The sequence below is a fragment of the Sciurus vulgaris genome, assembly GCF_902686455.1.
Source record: "Sciurus vulgaris genome assembly, chromosome: 12".
Classification (NCBI taxonomy): Eukaryota; Metazoa; Chordata; class Mammalia; order Rodentia; family Sciuridae; genus Sciurus; species Sciurus vulgaris.
In genome coordinates, this window is record NC_136473.1 from 31,751,526 (window position 1) to 31,772,750 (window position 21,225).

The window sequence follows — 21,225 nt, forward strand, 5'->3', positions numbered from 1 at the left end:
TTCAATTCCCAGTTGTGGGGGGATTAAGGATGAGTCAGGTTTCAGTAGCAAAGACAGAAGTTTATTACAGAAAGTGAGGGTAGGGAGGAGCTGGGATTATAGTTCCATGGTAGAGTGCTTGCCTGGCATATGTGAGGCACTGTGTTCGATCCTCAGCACCTCAAAAAAAAAAAATAAATAAATAAAATAAAGGTCCATCAACAACTAAAAAAATATTTTAAAAAAGAAAGTGACGGTATATATTTTCAGAATAGAATGCAGCTGTCTTGAGGATGAGTTTTTTCAGGTAAAAGCTCTTTGTGGGGTATGAGCGTGGGAAGGCATGTGAGAATGGCATCAGCCTGGTAATCACAAGACATTTATGGTGGTCTGGTCTTTGTTTTAGAATCTTTAGTTTGACATCATCTCCTCTGATTATTATATAATGTTTGGAATGTACCCATATTATAAGTTTCTTAAAATACATTTCCCTTTGTGCTCTCTAATCTAAAAATACATTGTGTATTTTAACAGTCCTCATAAGCATTAAAACAAGGCAATTTTTTTTATACAGGTGAATGTATAGTAACTCAGTTTATAGATTTCTCAGGAATGTGGGGTGACGGTCCAGGAAGGAGAACAGGCCTGAGGAATAAAGGAACTCAGATGATGGTGCTTTTAGATTTAAAGATGTAGTGTCTTTTTCCTTCCCTTTTGTCTCCTTTCTACATACCTTTTGTTTCTTTTCTGTTCTACCTCATTACCACAGTAGTTAATTATAAAATAATCTTATATTTGGGAAAGAAATTTGGGATGAGAAGAGCGGATTCTAAGGATATTTAGTTTAGAATTGTTACTAATGCCAAGCTCAAACTCTAGATTGAGTCAGAATCCCCTGGAGGGCTTGTTAAAACACAAATTGCTAATTCAGGAGGTCTGAGGTGGGGCTGGAGTATTTAGTTTCTAACAAGTTCCCAGATGATCCTGATTCTGCTGGTCCAGGGACCATACTTTGAAAAGGACTGCTTCAGAAAGTAGAAATGAAAAACCTTGGAGATTTGATTGTTTGTATGATGATGAGGGAGAGGGCGGAGATGAGGAGCATATGTCCAAGATTCTGAGTTGAGCATTAAGGTACAGTGTGATGCTATTTACTGTGTATAAATACAGGAGAGTGGCTCAGTGCCTAGTATACAGGAGACCCTGAGTTCCATTCCCAGCACTGCAAAAACAAAACACAGGAGAAGAAACAGATTGTGGGGACAGTTAGTTCGACTTTGGTCATATTGAATTTGAGGGCATCTACTTAAACTTGCAAAAAGCAATTGGTTAGCGAGGTGTGGTGGTGCATGCCTATAATCCCAGCGACTCGGGAGACTGAGGCAGGAGGATCGAAAGTTCAAAACCAGCCTCAGCAACTTTTCAAGACCTTGTTTCAAAATAAAAAAATAGAAAGGGCTGGGGATGTGGTTCAGTGGTTAAGTGACCTTGGATTCAATCCCTAGTACCAAAAGAAACCAAAATAAAACAAAAACAATTGGTCATTTGTATCTGGGGTTCAGGAGAGTGAGTCTGGAGGAGAGAGATTGAGTCAGTGTGAGCTGTTATTCCCATAGAATGAGAACGGCCTGATGTGTAGATGAGCATCTATGCAATGGGCAGGAGAGAACAAACTGCAAGGAGAACAGTAAGGACAGAAAAGTATTGGAGGGGGAAAAAAGGTAACACTAAGTAATGAGAAATGTTGCCAAGAGATTAAGTAAGATTAAATCTGAAAAGTAGTCATCGAATTTACTAAAAGCTGCACTGAATATCCTCATAGAGAGAAATCTGAGTACCCAGACCACTATCTGGATTTCAGACTGAAAGGAAAGAGCAAGCAAGGTGTGTTGTGGTGATGGAATCAGCAAAGGTATGTGATTAGCTCAGGAGCTTTTGCTTCAGGGGTAAAGGAAATTGGAGTAGTTTAGAAGAAAAGAAGGGTGAAGGGAGAAAAATCTCTTTTTTTCTTTCAAAGCCCAGGAGTGTTTATAGCATTTTTAGATACCAAAGGGAATAGAGAGGGAATGTGGAAGACTGAGGAGAGGAAGGATAATTGATAACATGTGGTCTTGAGAGACCAAAAGGGATGGGAATAGGGTACAGGTGGAGGATTGGCTTAGGCCAGGGATAAGAACACCTATGTGTGGAAATAAAGACTGCTGGGGCAAGCTGAGGCGAGTAGGCCACAGATGCACTTGGCCTTTTGAGTGTTGCCTGTCTTGTTTCATCTCTGAAATGGGCTTCTTCCTTTGCAGAGGGCGAAGAGACATTTGGGGGTTGGGCACTTAACAGTTACCATGTGAAACATGTTTTATTTGAACACCAAAAGTACTGGAGTGAGTGCTGAATATAATAACAAGGCATGTTTGTGGAAAGCCAGCTGAGGTGGCAGATAATGAATAAATATTAGCTCTGCCTTGGAGTTGGGTATGGCAGAAACTAAACATTGAACTGACCTCAGGTTGGCTTTTCACCCAGATGGATGCATTGACATCATGTTAAAAATCACCCAGTGCAATATGTGGCCCATTTCAATTTGAATTTAAAGTAAAATAGTTCAATTATGTTTTTCTTTTTCTTTTTCTTTTGTAGTACTGGGATGGAACCCGGGTCCTCACACATGCTAGGCAAATTTTCTACCATTGAGCTACATTCCATCCCTTTTTTATTTTATTTTGAGACTGGATCTCACTAAGTTGCTGAGGCTGGACTCAAATTGCCTTTCTCCTTCCTTAGCCTCCCTGTTAGATGAAGTTACAGATGTGTACCACTATGCCCAGTAACTTCTTTTTGAAGAAGACAGATTTGCAGGTCCATCTTAGAAAATCGAGAACTTTTTTTTTTGACCTTTTTTTCCTTTTAGCTCTTTTAAACAATTGGTCATTAATTCATGTGTCCTACTAATTCATATTAACTATCTTTGTTTTTTCATGTATCTCACTTTAATTTTTTTCATGATACCATCTGTAAAAGAAATTTTTCTTTACCTTTATATATTAATGAAAGAATTAACCCTTCTTCATATGAGTTTGAAGTGCTAAGGCTGAGGTGATACCTTGATGCTCCCTCTTACCAATGAGCTACAGTGTGAATCCTTGCTTCCCTCCTGACACTGTGCAGTCCACATGCTTCCACAGATGGGCTTATGGTATATCACCTGACCTTGTGAATTCTATAGAAGGCCTCCTGGAAGCATGGGCTGGCTGGAAGGGAAGTTAGGCAGTGATGTGCTGTATTATTATTGGTGATGGAAGCATTTCATAAGAAGAAAACCTTCCCATTTATCTTATTTTCTCTTTTTCTCCTTAACATATAGGATGCAACCACCCTACCCCATCCCTGGTTGTTTTCTTTTCTGGAACCCTGTGATATTTTATTCATATTTCCATCATTTGCAGTATCTGTGGATTATAATTTTAATTCTTTTTACATACATACCTTCCTGTAGAACCCCATCATTTCAAGACCTTTTGGCACATAGTATATACTTAAATATTTGAATGAATGAAGATCTTTCTGTTGGAAAAGATTTAAATATCTACTTAACAGATGAGTGAAAGATTAGAGGGAAAGTTTCGTTTTATGTTTGTTCTATTTAGTTATACATGACAGCAGAATGCATTTTGATTCATTGTACACAAATGGAGCATAACTTTTCATTTCTCTGGTTGTACACAATGTAGAGTCACACCATTCGTATAATCATACACATGTACATAGGGTACTGAAGTTTGTTTCATTCCACCATCTTTCTTCCCACCCCTGTCCCCTCCCCTCCCCTCAGTTCCTAGAAGGAAAGTTTTATGTATGTGCTGAAACAGTTTCTTGACCATTTTAAAGGCTCAAGTACAAAGTTTTAAAGGTCATTTGATGGCTACATACAAAATCAAAGAGATAATTAACTTGAATTTTCAAATTCATGGAGGAAAAAATCAAACTGTGTAGACATGAATGTTATCGATTTTATTTCATTGGTGGAAAATCAGATCCCTTACCTTTCTTTGAAAATGTCAATGCCCGGAGAGCAAACAGAAGACTGATTTTAGAAAGGCAGTCCAGTTACAGAAAATTCTAGAATGAAAAACCAATATATGTATATATGTATGCATATATATATGTATACATGACTTGGAATGTAGCTCAGAGGTAGAACACTTGCCTAGTGTGCACAAGATCCTGGGTTGGATACCCAGTTGTGCCAAAAGAGAAAGAAAGAAATTATATGGAAGCTGATCTGGTAGAAACAAGACAGAAAAATTTTCTGCAGATATCCTAAAAAAGAAAAGTCTGTTTCCATGCTGGCTGGATGAATTGTAACCCACCTTTGCTCTACAAAGGATCTGAGTAGCTTTTAAATATCTATGTCTAAAAGGATCACAAAAGGAAATGGATCAACTAAAAGAAATTTAGAATAGAACAATAAAAAGAAGCAAAGTTAAGCTTTAACACGAAAATTTAAGAAATTCCTGTAGTTTATTTTAGGGGTGATTGGAAATTTATCACTTAGGTTCAAAGAAGAAAGGGGAATATGAACAATTCTGTATCATTCTCAGTGTTCATGAGAAACACAACTTTGATGGCCTCTAATAACCTCCCCCCCACACACAAAAAATGCTTCTGATGGTCCCTACGAAAAGAGATTTTGTGTGATGTAATGCAATCATAGTATCATCAACTTGTTTACATGTTTTGTCTTAATGCTTTAACACATGTTCACAGGAATTTTGTGACAGAGGGTGATTTGAAAGTGTTCTATCCCTCTGAGCTACTCATTTAATCAAAAGATAAAATATACTAGAATAGATGAACTGTGTTTCCAGCAGAAATTGCCTGTGTGTATGGCTGTGTATTTAGGGACCAGTAAAACTGAACAATTTCTCTTTAGCTAGCTGAATTCTGAGTGTGGCTATCTTTTGTTGACAATGAGGAGCAGATTTATGCTCTTAGATAAGTAAGCAGAACATAGGGTCGATCTCATTTAGGAAAATTTCAATGTTTAGCCCTGTTTTCACTTCTTGAGGACATAGTATATCAAATTACAAACATACACCATTTACTAGGTGACCCAGTCATAAGGAAGGCAAGCTGTTTAAATAAAGTTTAATGAATTTTCTTTCAATTAAACTTATTAGGTCTGAGTCAAATTGATGTATACCATTAAATAAGCTGAATTTAATAATTTTACATGTATTTTAAAATTTACATTTAAGTAAATTTTACATTCAGTAAATTTACATTAAGTAAATTTAAGTAAAATGTATTTTTACTTAAAATGTAAACTTGCTTAAGACCACTTATTTTTTAGAAGGCATAGTTGATATAGCTGAAAGGGGAAATTTTATTTTCCTTTTTTATCAAAAATGTGTATCTTGTTCATTATCTCATTGCTCTCTGTACACATATGAAGCTCATATTTTTTTCTTGTGAGTGATCTGCTCATTTTATGACAAATTACTTCTGAAACTATTAGAATTGTATGTATCCTAGAATTTTAGATTATGCTCAGAATTATGGGAAGTAACTTTTTTAAAAAATGGAACATTTAAAGTTCTGTGAGGAATTTCTCTTTCCCTTTTTTCTTCACAGTGATTTAAAAAACAAAAGAATTTAGTTTCTTAAATTTTAAAAAGGGCAATTGAAGGAGGTAGCAGTTTTCTTCGCACTGTTTAGAGCCCTCTCACTGAGTTATTCTCTAAAAAGAACCATTCTACTGAATGAATGTTTAGTGGAGATTCCCTGTCAGTCTGAGAGCTGGGTTTAAGGCAATTCTGAAAGTGCCCTTGGATCCTGGGAGGAGTAGAGTGTTAGTAACAAGTAAATTGGTTTATATGAGGGGTGGTCACTTTCATCTAGGGACCCCTGTGAGTGTTAAGACAAAACTGAGTTCTCAAATCTACCTGCATGGTGATTCTAGTGTTGAGCCCTTACTTTGGAGCCAGTTCACTTATTTGTTCCTACCATGCCAACTTTTCTAGGCTGCTTTCACTATATCTTGTTCTTTTCTTTATTCTTTTTTCTTCCTATACTTTCTTTACCCTATTTTTTTTGTCTTTTATTCTCTATTATTTTTCTTCTATTTCCTGGTTTTTTTTCTTATTTGTTTTCATTCACTCATCCTTTATTTTGCACCAGTTAGTCCATTCATCTCTTTGATTTTAAAATGCTGATACTGTAGATTCCTACGTTCCAGCTTCTGATTTTGAAGAGAGCATTTTGAGATATAAATTTCTCTTAAGTGTTGAGCACATGACTTCAAGGAAATGAAGAGAACAGTGAAAGGGATAAAGGGTAGAATGGGAGAATGAATTCTATTCAAGTAAGTATGGATTAGAGGAAAACTGGGAATTTGGGTATAGGTGTTCTGAATATTGGACGAATGACCTTTCTAACAAGCATTGTTTTCTGAATACATTGTTCTAATAAACTGCACGTGCTCTTATTGACACCAGACCTCAGAAGTTTTGTTTTGGGAACAGATTATCCAGTCATAGACTACAGAAAAAAAGCTATGAAGTACTATAAGCATTTCTAATGTAAAGAACTACTAGGCGATCCCTTGAAGGTTCTTGTGCTGTCGAAATAGAAATAAGAAAAGAAACTTTCTTCCATGTGTACAAAGCCAGGATTTGTCTTGAATCTATTATTTGGGAGGATTTGGAAATAATGAAAAATGGTAGAAAACAAAATTTTTACAATTTGGGATTTGCTTTCTTAACTGTTGACTAGCTTTGATGTTAAAGGTCTTATTCAAATTTGGTTAACTCTGGTGTTAAACTCTTGAGTAGGGAAGAATCTATTTTTGATTGGCTCAGTGAAACACTGTTGTCTGGAAAAATGGTTGTATTTTAAGTCTACTTGTTTATGTTCTCTGTCACCATGACATCTGTTGTTGACTACTTCATGGTATTCTCAATGATTTTGTTGTAAAAAACTACTCTTACCTAAAGTTCAGGAAATAGCCAAAGACAAGTGTATCTCTGCTGCCTCTTAATAAAGTCCTTACTCTCTTTCCCTACCTAGCTTGCCCCACTTTTCATGGTGACACCTAAAGTCTTGATCATTCTTTTGATCTTTCACTTATTCTTTTATTCATTCCTATAATTACTCAGTAAGTATTTTAAGCTCCTGCTATGTGCTAAATGTTTTGGACTGTGACGGGAATAATTCTGACACCAGTCCTGCTTTCATGGAACTTATGTTCTAGTGAATTATGGAATATATGATGTGATGGTCCATGTTATGGAGAAAGGACTGGAAATAGGGATTGTTGGGGGTAGGGGGTTGCTACTTTAAATCGAGTGCTCTGGGAGGCTGGAGCAAAGTCCTGAGGGATGGGGTCAGGGAAGCAGGGCATGCAGCTATCTTGAAGAATGAGCACTCTGGGCTTTAAAGAAGAGTTGCTGTGGCTTTGGAGGCCTGGTGGAGGGGGCAATCACTGGAATATTAGAGGAGGACAGGCTGGCCATGGTGGCTGGATCATAGTGAGCAAGGGGAAAAGGCAAAGGAAGTTAAACCCATTTGGTAGCATGGGCAGATCAAACAAGGCCCATGGATCTGTGTTGAGATCCTGCAATGAAACCTTTTCAGTGTCACTTAATGGTATGTTATCTGTTTAAATACTAAGTACTTTTTATTTTTCTGTAGTATTGTCATATGCATCAGTTACAATGCTGTTAAATTGGGAATGTCCAAAGAGTTGTGAAAATTGACTGCTGTACTTTGTGTCCTGTATCTGGTCTGCCTGTCAGCCAGGGGGAGCAATGTGATAGGCAAGAGACATAACCTTTAGTCTTCAGCCTGCCACCAACTGCTTGTGTTAGGAACCTGCGGCTTCTCATCTCTAAAATACAGAGGATGGGTGAGATCAGTGGTTTTCAGATTCTGATTCATAGAGTGTTGGGAACTCCTAAAGGCCCTTTTAATTTTTCAAAATATTTATTTGTTTTTTATACTCGGGATTGAACCCAGGGGCACTTTACCACTGAGCTATATCCCCAGTCCTTTTTATTTTTTATTTTGAGGCAGGGTTGTTGAGGTTGGCCTCAAACTTGGAATCCTCCTGCTTCAGCCTTAAAAGTCACTGGGATTATAGGCGTGCATCACCATTCCCAGCTTTATTTTTATATTTAAGTTTTTAAATTTGCATTCAGGTTTCACTTAGAAGAAAGTACCCCTTGGCTTAAACAAAATGCTCAGTGTGAAGAATTTGTAGTCTCATAGAATTTCAAATGACAGCATCTCTTCAGAATCCATTATTACCGTGCCCTCGATTGAGTGTTATTTGTATTCTTTCATTGAAATCAGAAGGTAATATGTCAACAGATAAGGCTTTTGAGATCCTATCCTTCAAGATTGAGGTGGCTTCCATCATGAACAAATTTTAACTAAGTGACCAATATAAATAAAAGTCTTAGCCAGTACTCCTAGAACAATAGTATAGAGATTAGCACTGAGAAAAATAGTTATGGTTGATGTGCAGAGAAGAACCATTCCAGTTTTTCAAAATAATGAATGACATGAGTGTTTGTCATTATATGTGTGCTATATGCTGAATATAGTCTTATTCTCATAATCCATTAATATATTTGGAAGAGAGACTAGATATTTTTAGTGCTATGGTTAAAGATATATTTTAGTGAAGATTTTAATTTTTTGACTGAGGATTTTTTTTTTTTTTTTTTTTTTAAGATATGAACTGCTTGCTTCCTTTCCAATCCAGACTCTCAATCTGCTATTTTGGAAACTCCAAAAAAAAGTTCAGATGCTGCCTAGCAGGTAAGGAGATCTTATTAGGATATCAAATCCTCATCTCTTATTTATCTTAAAATCATGACAAGCTGTGTGATTTATCTTCCAATCTGCCCTACTGGCTAAGTTACCCTTATTTCCCTAAACCTTTAGGGGGACCAGTCAGGCAGAAGGGAATATTTTCTTCCATTTGTATTTTAGATGGAAATTGGCCTTGAAGCGGAACTGAGTACAAGCTTTTCAGAAGCTATATCATTTTATATCCAGCCAAAGGTCTGGACCCAACAACAGCTGTCTTCAGGAAAATCTGGCCACTGAACTATTTGTTGTATATTTGTTGTAGGAGACTTCTGGGCTGAGATTGGCCTGGCTGAATAGTTTCATGGATACTTTCTTTAAAAAGTATTTCAGAGTCTTTCTAAAATCAAATAAGGCTTTTTCCCCTCCTCTGGTGCTGGGAGTGGAATTTAGGTCCTTGTCTGTGCTAAGTAAGCAATCTACCACGAGCTATATCCCCAGCCCCTAAGATTTTTAAATTGCTTTGGTGGATAAAACATTAGTGTCTGTTTAAATCCATGGAGACTTTTTTCTGTTACAGAAGAAGCTAAAAATTCTTTTTTTCTTTCTTGTGCTTAAATGGACTTATTAAAAAAAAAAAAAAGTCCAGGAAGGTAATGTTTTTGTGGAACAATAATTGTGGATAGCAATTGATATTTTGGATATAAAATCTTTTTTTGGGGGCGGGTAACTGGGGATTGAACTCAGAGGCACTCAAACACTGAGCCATATCCCCAGCTGTATTTTGTATTTTATTTAGGGGTAGAATCTCACTGGGTTGCTTAGCGCCTCACTATTGCTGAGACTGGCTTTGAACTCTCAATCCTCCTGTCTCAGCCTCCAGAGCCACTGGGATTACAGGCATGTGTCCCCGTGCCCGGCTTGGATATAAAGTCTTTTGTTTAATTTATTTATACTTTTGTCCAAGTATGCTTCTGGAAATAACTTAGTGCTGTTAGAAACCAACAGTAAAGGGAATGTGTGTTCTGTTCTCTTGAGTGTGGTCTAGCAGAGAAAAAGAGGACTCATACCTGGGTTCTACACCCAGATCTGTTTCTGGTTAGTATGTGATGACATATGTAGAGGAAGGAAGGGGATTGAGAGGGAGGGAGGAAGGATGGGATAAGGGAAAAACAGTGGAATGAATCTGATCTAACTTTCCTGCGTACATATATGAATACCCCAGTGAATCTCAACATTATGTATATCTACAAGACACTAAATTAAAAATAAAATAAATGTAAGTAAATAACAAAGATCAGTAGAAAAGAGAATAGGAGGAAGGAGGGTAAGGCTAAGGGCAAGTACTAGGGACTGATATTCCTGTTTTCATAATTATGAATATGATATTCCATGTATTTATAATTTTTAAAAATGAATCCTAGTGTTATGTGTAACCAAGGTGGACTAATAAAAAATAAAGAAAAAATTTTTAAAAAGCATAAACTAACTTCCCACTTGAAAAAGAAGCCTTGCACCATACATGAATGTCATGCACCCCCTGGTGGAGAAATGGGGCATAACATTAACTGAGAAAATACTCCTTGGTTGCTGCACAAAAATGCACTAGATGGACTATTATCATTAAAAGCAAATCTGCTCTTAAGGGTAGTGTTAAAAAAAGGAAGTTTTCTCAGCTTACATTTTTGTCATAGGTGAGACCTACATCACCCTAGGGGCACTTGGAGTGGCATGGAGGGCTTAGCTTATTTAATTAGCTACAATGACTAACCAACAGTAAATCAGATAAAGCTAAAAAGAAGTAAAAGAGAAATAGTAAATTCAATAACAATTAAGAAAAAGAATGCCTTTTTGTGTTAAGGGCAGGCATGGTTAAATTATTATCTGAAAGAAAATGTTAAATTATTCCAAATTTTATGTTGAAGGAATACTTGGCAGAATTATTTGTTGTATATCATACTGCCAAAGAGAACCTGGACAAGAACTATTCTGTAATAACAACCATGATAAAATGTACAACACTGTTCTCTATATTAAGATTATAGTTATAATATCTTAAGATACACATTCATGTAAAATTATTTATTATTTGTTTTTGGAACTGGGGTCTGAATCCAGGGGCACTTTATCCCTCCCTATCTATCTATCTATCTATCTATCTATCTATCTATCTATCTGTACCAGGGGCACTTAATCTCTGAACCACATTCCCAGCCCTTTTTAATATTTTGTTTAGAGACAGTCTCACTAAGTTCCCGAGGTTGTCTTTAAACTTGAAATTCTCCTGCCTCAGCCTCCCAGGCTGCTGGGCAATAAAGGCATGGTCCACGTCACCTGACCCCATCCCTTTTTATTTTTATTGATTTTTAAAATTTTGAGTCAGGGTCTCGCTAAATTGCTTAGGACCTTGCTGAATTACTGAGACTGGCCTTGAACCTGGGATCCTTCTGCCTCAGCTTCCTGAGTTGCTGGGATTACAGGCACTTGTTACTGCACCTGGCTCGTGTAAAATTATTTCACGATTTTCTGTTTTCTTTGAGCTATGGACTATGGTAAATTATATTGCAATAAGAAGAAAATCTGGTGGACTGGGGGGTTTAAAAACAGAGACTTAAGGGTGAAATAGATCAAATAAGTATTCTTTCTTTGATAATGAGGTGTCTAGAAGTCAGGAAATATGATAAATTAATTGAGAGGTAATAATCTTTGGAAGCAGTTAAGATTAAGAACACAACAATAACATGACTAACTTCTGGAAACATTAACTCCTTGTTATAATTGTTTTTAATGGACTGACTTGTTTCTTAGATGATGTATGTTTCACAGGAGCCTAAGTGACTGACCATAAAGTGGATACAAGGAACTAGAATTATCAACCTACTGTGTAAGTACATTAGTACTTACTGTATTATATATTAGTAGTTTTACTGTATTATATATTGTGTAATCCTCACAATAATTCATTAAAACAATTGTTATAATTCACATTTCACTGATACAGAGAAGTGGTTTATAGGAGGTTAACAGTAATTTGCCTAAAGCCACAAAATTGATGAGGGGAAAAAACCAAGATTAGAGCATATGCATTTGATTCTATATCTGTACAATGATAAGAATTCATACTTTTACATGGGTAATCATCCTTGTTTGTTTGGAGGTACAGAGAATTTCTATTTTTTTTGTCTTTCATACTAACTCTTTCTCACCCATGTGGGCCATATGGAAAAAGTGAGGAAATACCATAAGAAAGTAATTGCTATAGAAGATCATAATGAGCTAAAATGTGTGTGTTTGTCTATCCTGCATATACATTACATATACATATATATATTATGGTGAATAAATGTCTTATATAAACCTGGTATATCTTATGTGTAGAAATATGAAAAAGAGAACATTGATGACAAGTATATTTATAAATATATTTTTATACTGATTTAGAATATTTTATTTGGTAGTTTTTAGCATTTCAAAGTAGTTTAATTTCACAAAATATAAATTTCTGACTTGGGACAAGCTCTATAGCTACTTAGTGCATCTAAGTTCTTCAGAACAACTTGTTCAGTGCAATTTCTTTAAGTTTTATTGTAAGAGGCAATTTATAATTATACATATTTGTGAGGTAAAAAATAATGTCGATTTGTGAATGTAAGAAGAAAAATTATATCAAGCTAATTAATATAGCCATGATCTCAATAATTTTTTTGTGGTAAGAATATTAGAAATGTAGTCTCTTAGCACTCACTCTCTCTATATATTCTTTTTTTTTTTTTTGGCGGGGAAGGGTATGGCGGTTACCAGGGATCGAACCCAGGTGTGCTTAACTACTGAGCCACATCTCCAAGCCATTTTTTATATTTAATTTAGAGACAGGGGTTCACTAAGTTTCTTAGGGCCTTGCTGAGTTGCTGAGACTGGCTTTGAACTCTCTATCCGAGCTGCTGGGATTCCAGGCATGTGCTACTTCTTAGCAATTTTTAAATGTCCAATATATTTACTATATTTTTCATACTGTTTAATGTTTCTAAGAAGATCTTATTCCTCCTGTTTAACTGAGCCTTTGTACTGTGATCATCTTCTTCATATTATCCCTACAACTCTGTCCTGGTGACTACCATTCTTCTTTCTGCTTCTTTTGAGTTCCGCGATTCCACAAATGAAAACTAAACATGCAATATTTTTCTTTTTGTGCCTGGCTTATTTCATATACTTAGCATAATGTTGTTCAGTTCCATCCATGTTGTTTTAAATGAAAAAAATTCTTTGAAGACTGTGTATTCATTGTGTATATGTACCACATTTTCTTTTTCCATTCTTTGGTGGGCATTTAGGTTGATTCTTTTACCTTGCTATTGTGAACAGAGTTGCAATGGACATGGATATACATATCTCCTCAACATGGTGATTTCAAATCTTTTAGGTATATAAACAAAAGTAGGACTTCTGGATCATACAGTAATTCTATTTCTATTTTTTTTTTTTTTTTTGCTTTTGTTTCTGTTTTGTGGTGTTTGGGATTGAAACCACAACCTGGGCACTTGCTAGGCAAACATTCCACCATTGACACCATCAGCCCTATTTTTTGTTTTATTGAGGAACATCCATTCAAGTTTTCCACAATGGTTGTACTAATTTACATACCCTCCAACAGTATACAAGAGTTCCCTTTTTCTGCATCCTTACCATCAGCTTTTTCGTTTTTGTTTTTAAATTCATTACCATTCTGACAGCTGTGAAATGATATACATTGTGGTTTAAGTTTGCATTTCTCTAATGATGAGTGATGTTTTGATAAATTTGCTGGCCTTGGACTGGAGATATAGCTCAGTTGGTAGAGTGTTTGCCTTGCAAGCACAAGGCCCTGGTTTCAATCCCCAGCGCCCCCCTGCCCCCCCCCCCCCAATTTTTTTTTTTTTGCTGGCCTTTTGTATGTCTTTTGAGAAAAAGGTCCCTTGACCATTGTTTTAGCTGGATTTTTTTTTTCTTTCTATAAAGTTCCTTTCCATATTTTGGCTAATATATACTCTGTTCTTGATGTCAGAATTTGTATCACTTCATAATATGTATCTGTTGCAAATTTGTTAACTATAATTGTTATTAATAGTTATAGCTTTTAATAATCATGCCATGGATAAAGTTACATACTGTCATTATAAACTTGGAGGGTTCTGATTATGGCTGTGTATTATATCTCTCAGTTTTCTGATTTTTGTATGATTTATGTTACTAATTAACACAATTTTATTTCATCTTAACAAAGTCCTTTTGACAGTTCCTGTAGGGGAGGTCAGTGGTTATCAACTTCTTAGTTATTTTTCCTTCATTTGCAAAAGACAGTTTTCCAAGTGAAAGTGTGTGTTGTTATTTTTGTTTTATAAAATTGGATGCAGCAGTGTTTGGGCATAAATACATAATATCTTTTATCTTGTTAGATTGTTCACTATCCCAATGTATATTGACCTTCTTTATTTCTTCTGACTTAATTTTGACTTGAAGTCTGCTTCGAAGAATATGAGAATAGTCATGTGCTCACTTTCATAGTCTTTGCATGAAACATTTTCCCTCTGTTCACTTTTAGCCTATAGATGTTTTTACTTATGAAATGTTTCTTTCAGAAAAGATACACTTGGGTCTTTTAAAAAAAATTCAGGCTGCAAGTCTGTCTTTTTTTATTTTTTAAGATATAGAGGGTAGTACTGTGTTATTTTAACGTACTGTACATACATGGGTGCAACCCATTACAATTTTGATCACATTCTTTTGGTTGAACATGATGTGGAGTAACACTGGCAGTGTTTTCATATATAAGCATAGGAAAGTTATGTCTCATTCATTGTACTGTCTTATTCCCATTCCCCCTCACTTCCCTTCATTCCCCTTTGTCTACTCTAGTGAACTTCTATATTTCCTCTCCTTCCCCTTTTTTGTTATGGGTTAGCACCCACACATTGGAGAGCATTCTACCTTTGGTTTTGGGTTACTGGCTTACTTCACTTAGCATGATAGTCTCCATTTCCAATCATTTACTAGCAAATGCCAAAATTTAATTCTTTAGCTGAGTAATATTCCATTGTCTATATTTACCACATTTTCCTTATCCATTCATCTGTTGAAGGACACCTAGGTTGGTTCCATAGCTTGGCTGTTGTGAATTGAGCTGCTATAAACATTGATGTTGCTAAGTCACTGTTGAATGCTGATTTTAAGTCTTGAGTATAAACCAAGGAATAGGATAGCTGGGTCAAATGGTGGTTCCATTCCAAGTTGTCTAAGGAATCTCCATACTGCTTTCCAGACTGGTTTCACCAGTTTGCAGTCACACCATAAATGTATAATTGAACCTTTTCCCCACATCCTCACCAACATTTATTGTTACTTGTATTCTTGATAATTGCCCTTCTTATTGGCGCGAGATGGAATCTCAGTGTAGTTTTAGTTTGCATTTCTCTAATTACTAGAGATGTTGAAAAATTTTTTCATATATTTGTTGATTGATTGATTGTATTCTTCTGTGAAGTGTCTGTTCAGTTCCTCTACCCATTCATTGATTATTTGTTTCTTGGTGTTTTCTTGAGTTCTTCGTATATCCTGGAGATTAATGCTCTATCTGAGGTGAAGGTAGTAAAGACTTTCTCCTTTTTTGTAGGCTCTCTGTCATGCTCTTGATTGTTTCCTTTGCTGTGAAGAAGCTTTTGGGTTTGATGCCATCCCATTTATTGATTCTTGATTTTACTTTTTTTGCTTTAGGAGTCTTATTGAGGAAGTCTGTTCCTGAGCTGATATGATGGAGAGTTGGCCTATTTTTTCTTCTAGTAGTTTGACCCAGCTATCCCACTCCTTGGTTTATACCCAAAAAACTTAAAATCAGCATACAACAGTGACTTAGCAACATCAATGTTATAGCAGCTCAGTTCACAATAGCCAGTCTCTGGCCTAATGCCAGGGTCCTTCTAGTATCCACTTGGAGTTGAGTTTTGTGCAGGCTAAGATATAGGGGTTCAATTTAATCTACTACATAGGGATTTCCAGTTTTCCTTGCACCATTTGTTTAAGAGGCTGTCTTTTTCTTCAACGTATTTTTTTTATGGCACCTTTGTCTAGTATGAGATAACTGTATTAATGTGGGTATGTCATTGTGTCTTCCATTATGTTCCATTGGTCTTCAATTCTGTTTTTATGCCAATACCATGATTTTTGTTACTCTAGTTCTGTAATATAATTAAGGTCTGGCATTGTGATGCCTCTTGCATTACTTTTATCACTAAGGATTGCTTTGGCTACTATGAACTTCTTATTTTTCCAAATGAATTTCATGACTGCTTTTTCTATGTTTGTGAATAACATCATCGAAATTTTAATGGGAATTGTATTAATTCTGCTTGGTGCTTTTGATAGTATGGCCATTTTAACAATATTAATTCTCCCTATCCAAGAACATGAGAGGCCTTTCCATTTTCTAAAGTCTTATTTAATTTCTTTCTTTAATGTTCCATAGTTTTCATTGTAGATTTATTTTACCTCTTTTTTTTTTTTTGGTTGATTTCCAAGATTTTTTTGTTTGTTTTTGTTTTGATTTTGAGGCCTTATTCTGTTTTGATTTGTTTGCTTTGGTCCTGGAGATTAAATCCAGGGGCACTTTACCACTAATATACATTCCCATTTCTTTTTTTTTAAATTTATTTATTTTTTATTTTGAGACATATTCTTTTTAAGTTGCTGAAGGTCCCATTTAGTTACTGAGGCTGACCTTGAATTTGCAATACTCCTGCCTTAGTCTTCCAAGTCACTGGTATTGCAAGTATACACCACTGTGCCTAGCAGATTCCTGTATTCTTTGTGTTAAAAGCATTGGTGAAATTTAAGTGGGTTGGTTTTGTGTGGTACAGTGTGTGCTGTATCTTAGCTTGGTTGGGTGTGTAGTTCAGCCACAGATCCTTGACCCCAGAAACTTGAAAAGCCATGCTGGATCCGTAGCACCTCACATGGAAAGGGCAAATGAACAACAGCAATGACAACAAACTACACTGAATCAGATACCCGGAGTAAACACCAGGTACAACAGTAACATACAAAGCACTAGCAACCACCACAACAGGAATGATATGGAGCAAATTGTATAAACAGTTTTAAAGCACATTAAATATCCAGTTAATTAAAAGAGAAGAAATTAGGAAGGGAAAGCACAAGAAGGTTTAGAGGAGTTAGAGTGAAAATAGAAAGCAGAAGAGAAGTAGAAAGAAAAATGAATAAGATAAATTTTAATATGTATACATAGAGCAGAAAATTTGCCTATTAGAAGAAAACAAAGAATAACCAAAATAAACACCACAAAAAAAAATGGAAAACCCTTCAAATACACGAACCCCCCCCAAATAAAAAAGGCTAATAAAAAGAGAAGTAATCACCAAAAAGAAAAGGAAAAAGGAAAAAAAAAAATGTGTGTGCATATATATGCAGGAACCAATCAGCAAAAAAATAATAATAATAATCTTAATGAATAATTATCTTCACTGATGTGGTCAAAACTGTGAACAAGAATGAATATTTACTACCTATGCCATTCTACACTTCTGTGTTTGGTTTTTATATCTCTATGACCAAAATACCTGACAAGAACAACTTGGAGGAGGAAAAGTTTATTTTGGTTCATGATTTTGGAGGTTCAGTCCAGGATTGGTTGACTCCTTTGCTCTGGGACTGAAGGGAGAGAGAACATCATAGTGGAAGCATGCAGTAGAAGATCATGGCAGCCAAGAAACAGAGAGAAAGGAGAAAGGACTGCATGGAAGAGCAACCCTTCTAGGGTACACCCCCAGTTATCCACCTCCTCCAGCCATAATCCACCTGCTTGTAGTTACCAAACTGCGATGGACTGATTAAGTTGTATCCTTCATAATCTGATCGTTTTATCTCTGGATATTTCTCCATTAACAGAGGAAGTTTTTGGAGACACCTCATATCCAATCTATAACAACTTCTTTCCATTTCTTCTTGGGTTATGTACCCCTTAGGGTTGTTAAACCCTTTTTCCTTTTATTTTGCTCACCAGACTGCCAGCTGGAGTGGCCTGGGATCAAAGTTGATTGAAATGACTCTTAGATTCCTTGCTCACTACTGCACAGTAGCTAATAATGAGATGTACCATCTATTGGAGTTTACTTTGGACAGATTATATCAGTGCACTCCCAGGTTAAAGGTGGAATTCTAAACGGGATGTTCGAGCAACTGATGCCAAGTCTGATGGAAATGTTCTTGGGTGGAATATACTCCAGATTATATTGACCTGTAGGAACTGACCAGTACCTGTCTCTTCTGCCCATCTGGATGTTTGGTGCCTCCTGAGAATCCTACTTATAGCATGGAGTAACCAACTGCCCTGGGTGGAGGGGTTCCTATCTACTCTACCACACACGCATGACTATGGCCTTCTCGGGCTCAATTACTACATGCAGTCATGTATTGTTTTAGTTTCCTGACCCTTTCCAGGTAGTCACAGAGTTACCAGACTCAAGGGGAAAGCAGCTGTACTCCCATCTCTGACCCAGATTCCATTCTGTATAGTCTTCTCTGTGCCTCTTTCACTGACATTTTACATGGGCTGCTCTGAGCCTCATAGTAGGTACTGGCCAGGACTACATCACAGTATTTGCTGTAGTCTCTACTGTTCCCTGAGTAGCTGTTCTCCAACTACTTCAATGTCCATAGAGAAACTGTAAAATAAAGCCTATGCTGCTTTACTATCTTAGCCCCACCTCCCAATTATTTCTTTAAGTATGCTTTTTCTCCCCTTTTCTCATGTTTTTGTATTCCTGTTATTCATTGGTTAAGTCTCTTGATTGAGTCCCACAACTCCTGTGGGATTTCTTCTTTCTTTATGCTCCTCTGATTGGATGATTGAAAATGTCTTCAAGTTCACTGATTCTTCAGTTCAATTTAGCCTGCTGCGTAGCTCTGTATTGCATTTTAGAATTTAGTCATTGTATTGTTCACCTCTTGGATTTGCTTTATAAATTTCTATTTCTTTTTCATACTGTCTTGTTTTTGTGTTTTCTAAATCTTATTTAAATTTTTATCTGTCTTATAGTTCACTACACTGGAAGAAAATAATTCTGAAAATTTTGCCTATCATTTCATAGATTTTCCTTTCTTTAGGATGCATTGTTGGAGATTTGTTAGTCTGTTTTTCTTTCTTTCCTTTTTTTTTTCCTCGAAGGTGTCAAACTTTCCTGAGTCTTTGCAATATGTGTCCTTGCATGGTGTTTGTGCATTTGAGGAGACAGCCACGTTTTTCAACTTTTACAGTGTTCTTTAGCAGGGGTAAACCCTCACTGTTTAGTCTAGCTTGTGATTCTCATGGGCTAGCTGGTAATGATCTTGGGCAGGCAGAGCTTGCTTTCAGCTTTCTAGATGGCTATGTTGCTGCCTTTGCTCGCAGATAAGCTCAGGCAGCTGTTTAGACTTTCCAATCAAAGTGGGTTGTTGGATGTGCATTGCAGTCACTTCAGATGGACCAGGCCACAGGGTATGTTCCCTAGGCAGATGACACCACTACTTTTGTTTAGCAATTAGAAAGGGTTATATGAGGGGCCCTGGTGTTAGATGGTATGGATGATCAGGATAAGTGGGACCAGCTGCTATGTTCAGTAGAAATACATAGTTGAGGTTTGCTTCCATGCCTCAGTTGGGCCTTGGTGCACATTCTGAGGCTTGACTGGGCCCATTTTAAACTCCCATGTGCTGCAGAGCTAGCCACTGCTCTTTGCTGTAATTCACTATGGTGGTTGTCTTCCTCTCTTAGACCTAGATTTAGGGTTCAAGGCTGCTTCTGGAGGCAAGCCAGGTGAACTTCTACCACTTTGGGGGCAACCAGCACAACTTTGCAGAACCGTACTGTTAGATACCTCTGTTTGAGTGCTTCCCCTGTCAGGTACAAAGAGTTACTGCCAAGATCTGCCTTCTAGTTGCTGTGGTCTCTGCCTCCTTGCTTTGTTTATACCTGATCTCATCTAGTTTGTGCCATTTTCCCCCTGCATTCCCCATGTGATGAGACCAGAGTAGAATTCCTAGGAAGCATCTTGGAATGCTGGGGAAATTGGATGTTCACCTCTTGTTGTTTTCCCTCTGTAGAAACTAGTCCCAAGGGAATCATCTCTATACGATACTATGCTGACCTGGGAGAGAGGGTCAGAGACCATTTTTCTTATCTTTTGTATATTTTTTGTTACCCATTCTTTGGACCACACTAGTGACTCATACTTATTCCCAATTTTGAGTGTTTTCATCAAGGTGTTCTTGTTTGTATATGGTTGCTGATTGAATTTAGTGAAGATGGCTACCTCCTATTTTTGCTGTGTTGCTGTCACTACTGTCTACCTTCTTATAATCATACTCCAAGAAAGAACATGTACTCTTTGTTTGGACTAGTATAACAGAATACCACAAACTAGGTGGTTTATAAACAATAGATATTTATATTTCACAGTTTGATAGCCTCAGAAGTTTAGTATCAAGGCACTGGACTCTTTGATGTCTGGTAATGGTGCACTTTCTGTTTCATAACCAGAACATAATCTTGCTGTAACCTGAACTCATGCTGTACACAAGTTCTACCATTGAGCTATACATCCAACCTTTTTTCTTTTTTTTTATTCTTAAGTTTTTCTAATTAGTTATACTTGACAGAATGATTTATGCACATTGATACATAAATGGGTTACAATTTCTCCTTTGTCTCATACATGTTGTAGTGTCATATCAGTCATGTAGTCACATATGTACATAAGGTGATAATGTCTGTTTCATTCTACTATCATTCCTATCCCCATATCCCCTCCCCTCCCATCACTCCCCTCTGCTTAATATAAAGTAACTCTCTTCTTTCCTAGCACTGCCCTCCATTGTGAATTAGCATCTGTATAGCAGAGAAAAGATTTGACTTTTGGTTTATTGTGATTGGCTTATTTCACTTAGCATGATATTCTCCAACTCATTTATTTACTGGCAAAGGCCATAATTTCATTCTTCTTTATAGCTGAGTTATATTCCATTGTGCATATGTACCACATTTTCTTTATCCATTCATCTGTTGAAGGACACCTACGTTGGTTCCATAGTTTAACTATTGTGAATTGAGCTACTATAGACATTGATGTGACTGAGTCACTGTAGTATGATGATTTTAAGTCCTTTGGCTAAATAGTGAGGAGGGGGATAGCTGGATCAAATGGTGGTTCCATTCCAAGTTTTCTGAGAAATATCTGTAGTGCTTTCCATAGTGATTGCACCAATTTGCAGCCCCACCAGCAATGTGTGAGTGAGTATTCCTTTTCCCTCACATCCTCACCAACATTTATTGTTGCTGTATTCTTGATAATTCCCAGCTATTTACTTATTTTTATATCAAAGCAAGAACCAGTGAATGGAATGGATTCAAACTAA

The 21,225-nt window shown here is 36.6% G+C and overlaps 1 pseudogene across 1 annotated transcript in view; it reads left to right on the forward strand.

Annotated features, from left to right (window-relative positions):
* Positions 1-21,225, forward strand: part of LOC306641915 — a 71,159-nt pseudogene that overhangs the window by 39,070 nt on the left and 10,864 nt on the right. The window contains exon 7 of the transcript XR_013766826.1: positions 8,710-8,796. The product of XR_013766826.1 is annotated as an uncharacterized misc_RNA (transcript). The remainder of the gene's footprint in view (positions 1-8,709; positions 8,797-21,225) is intronic.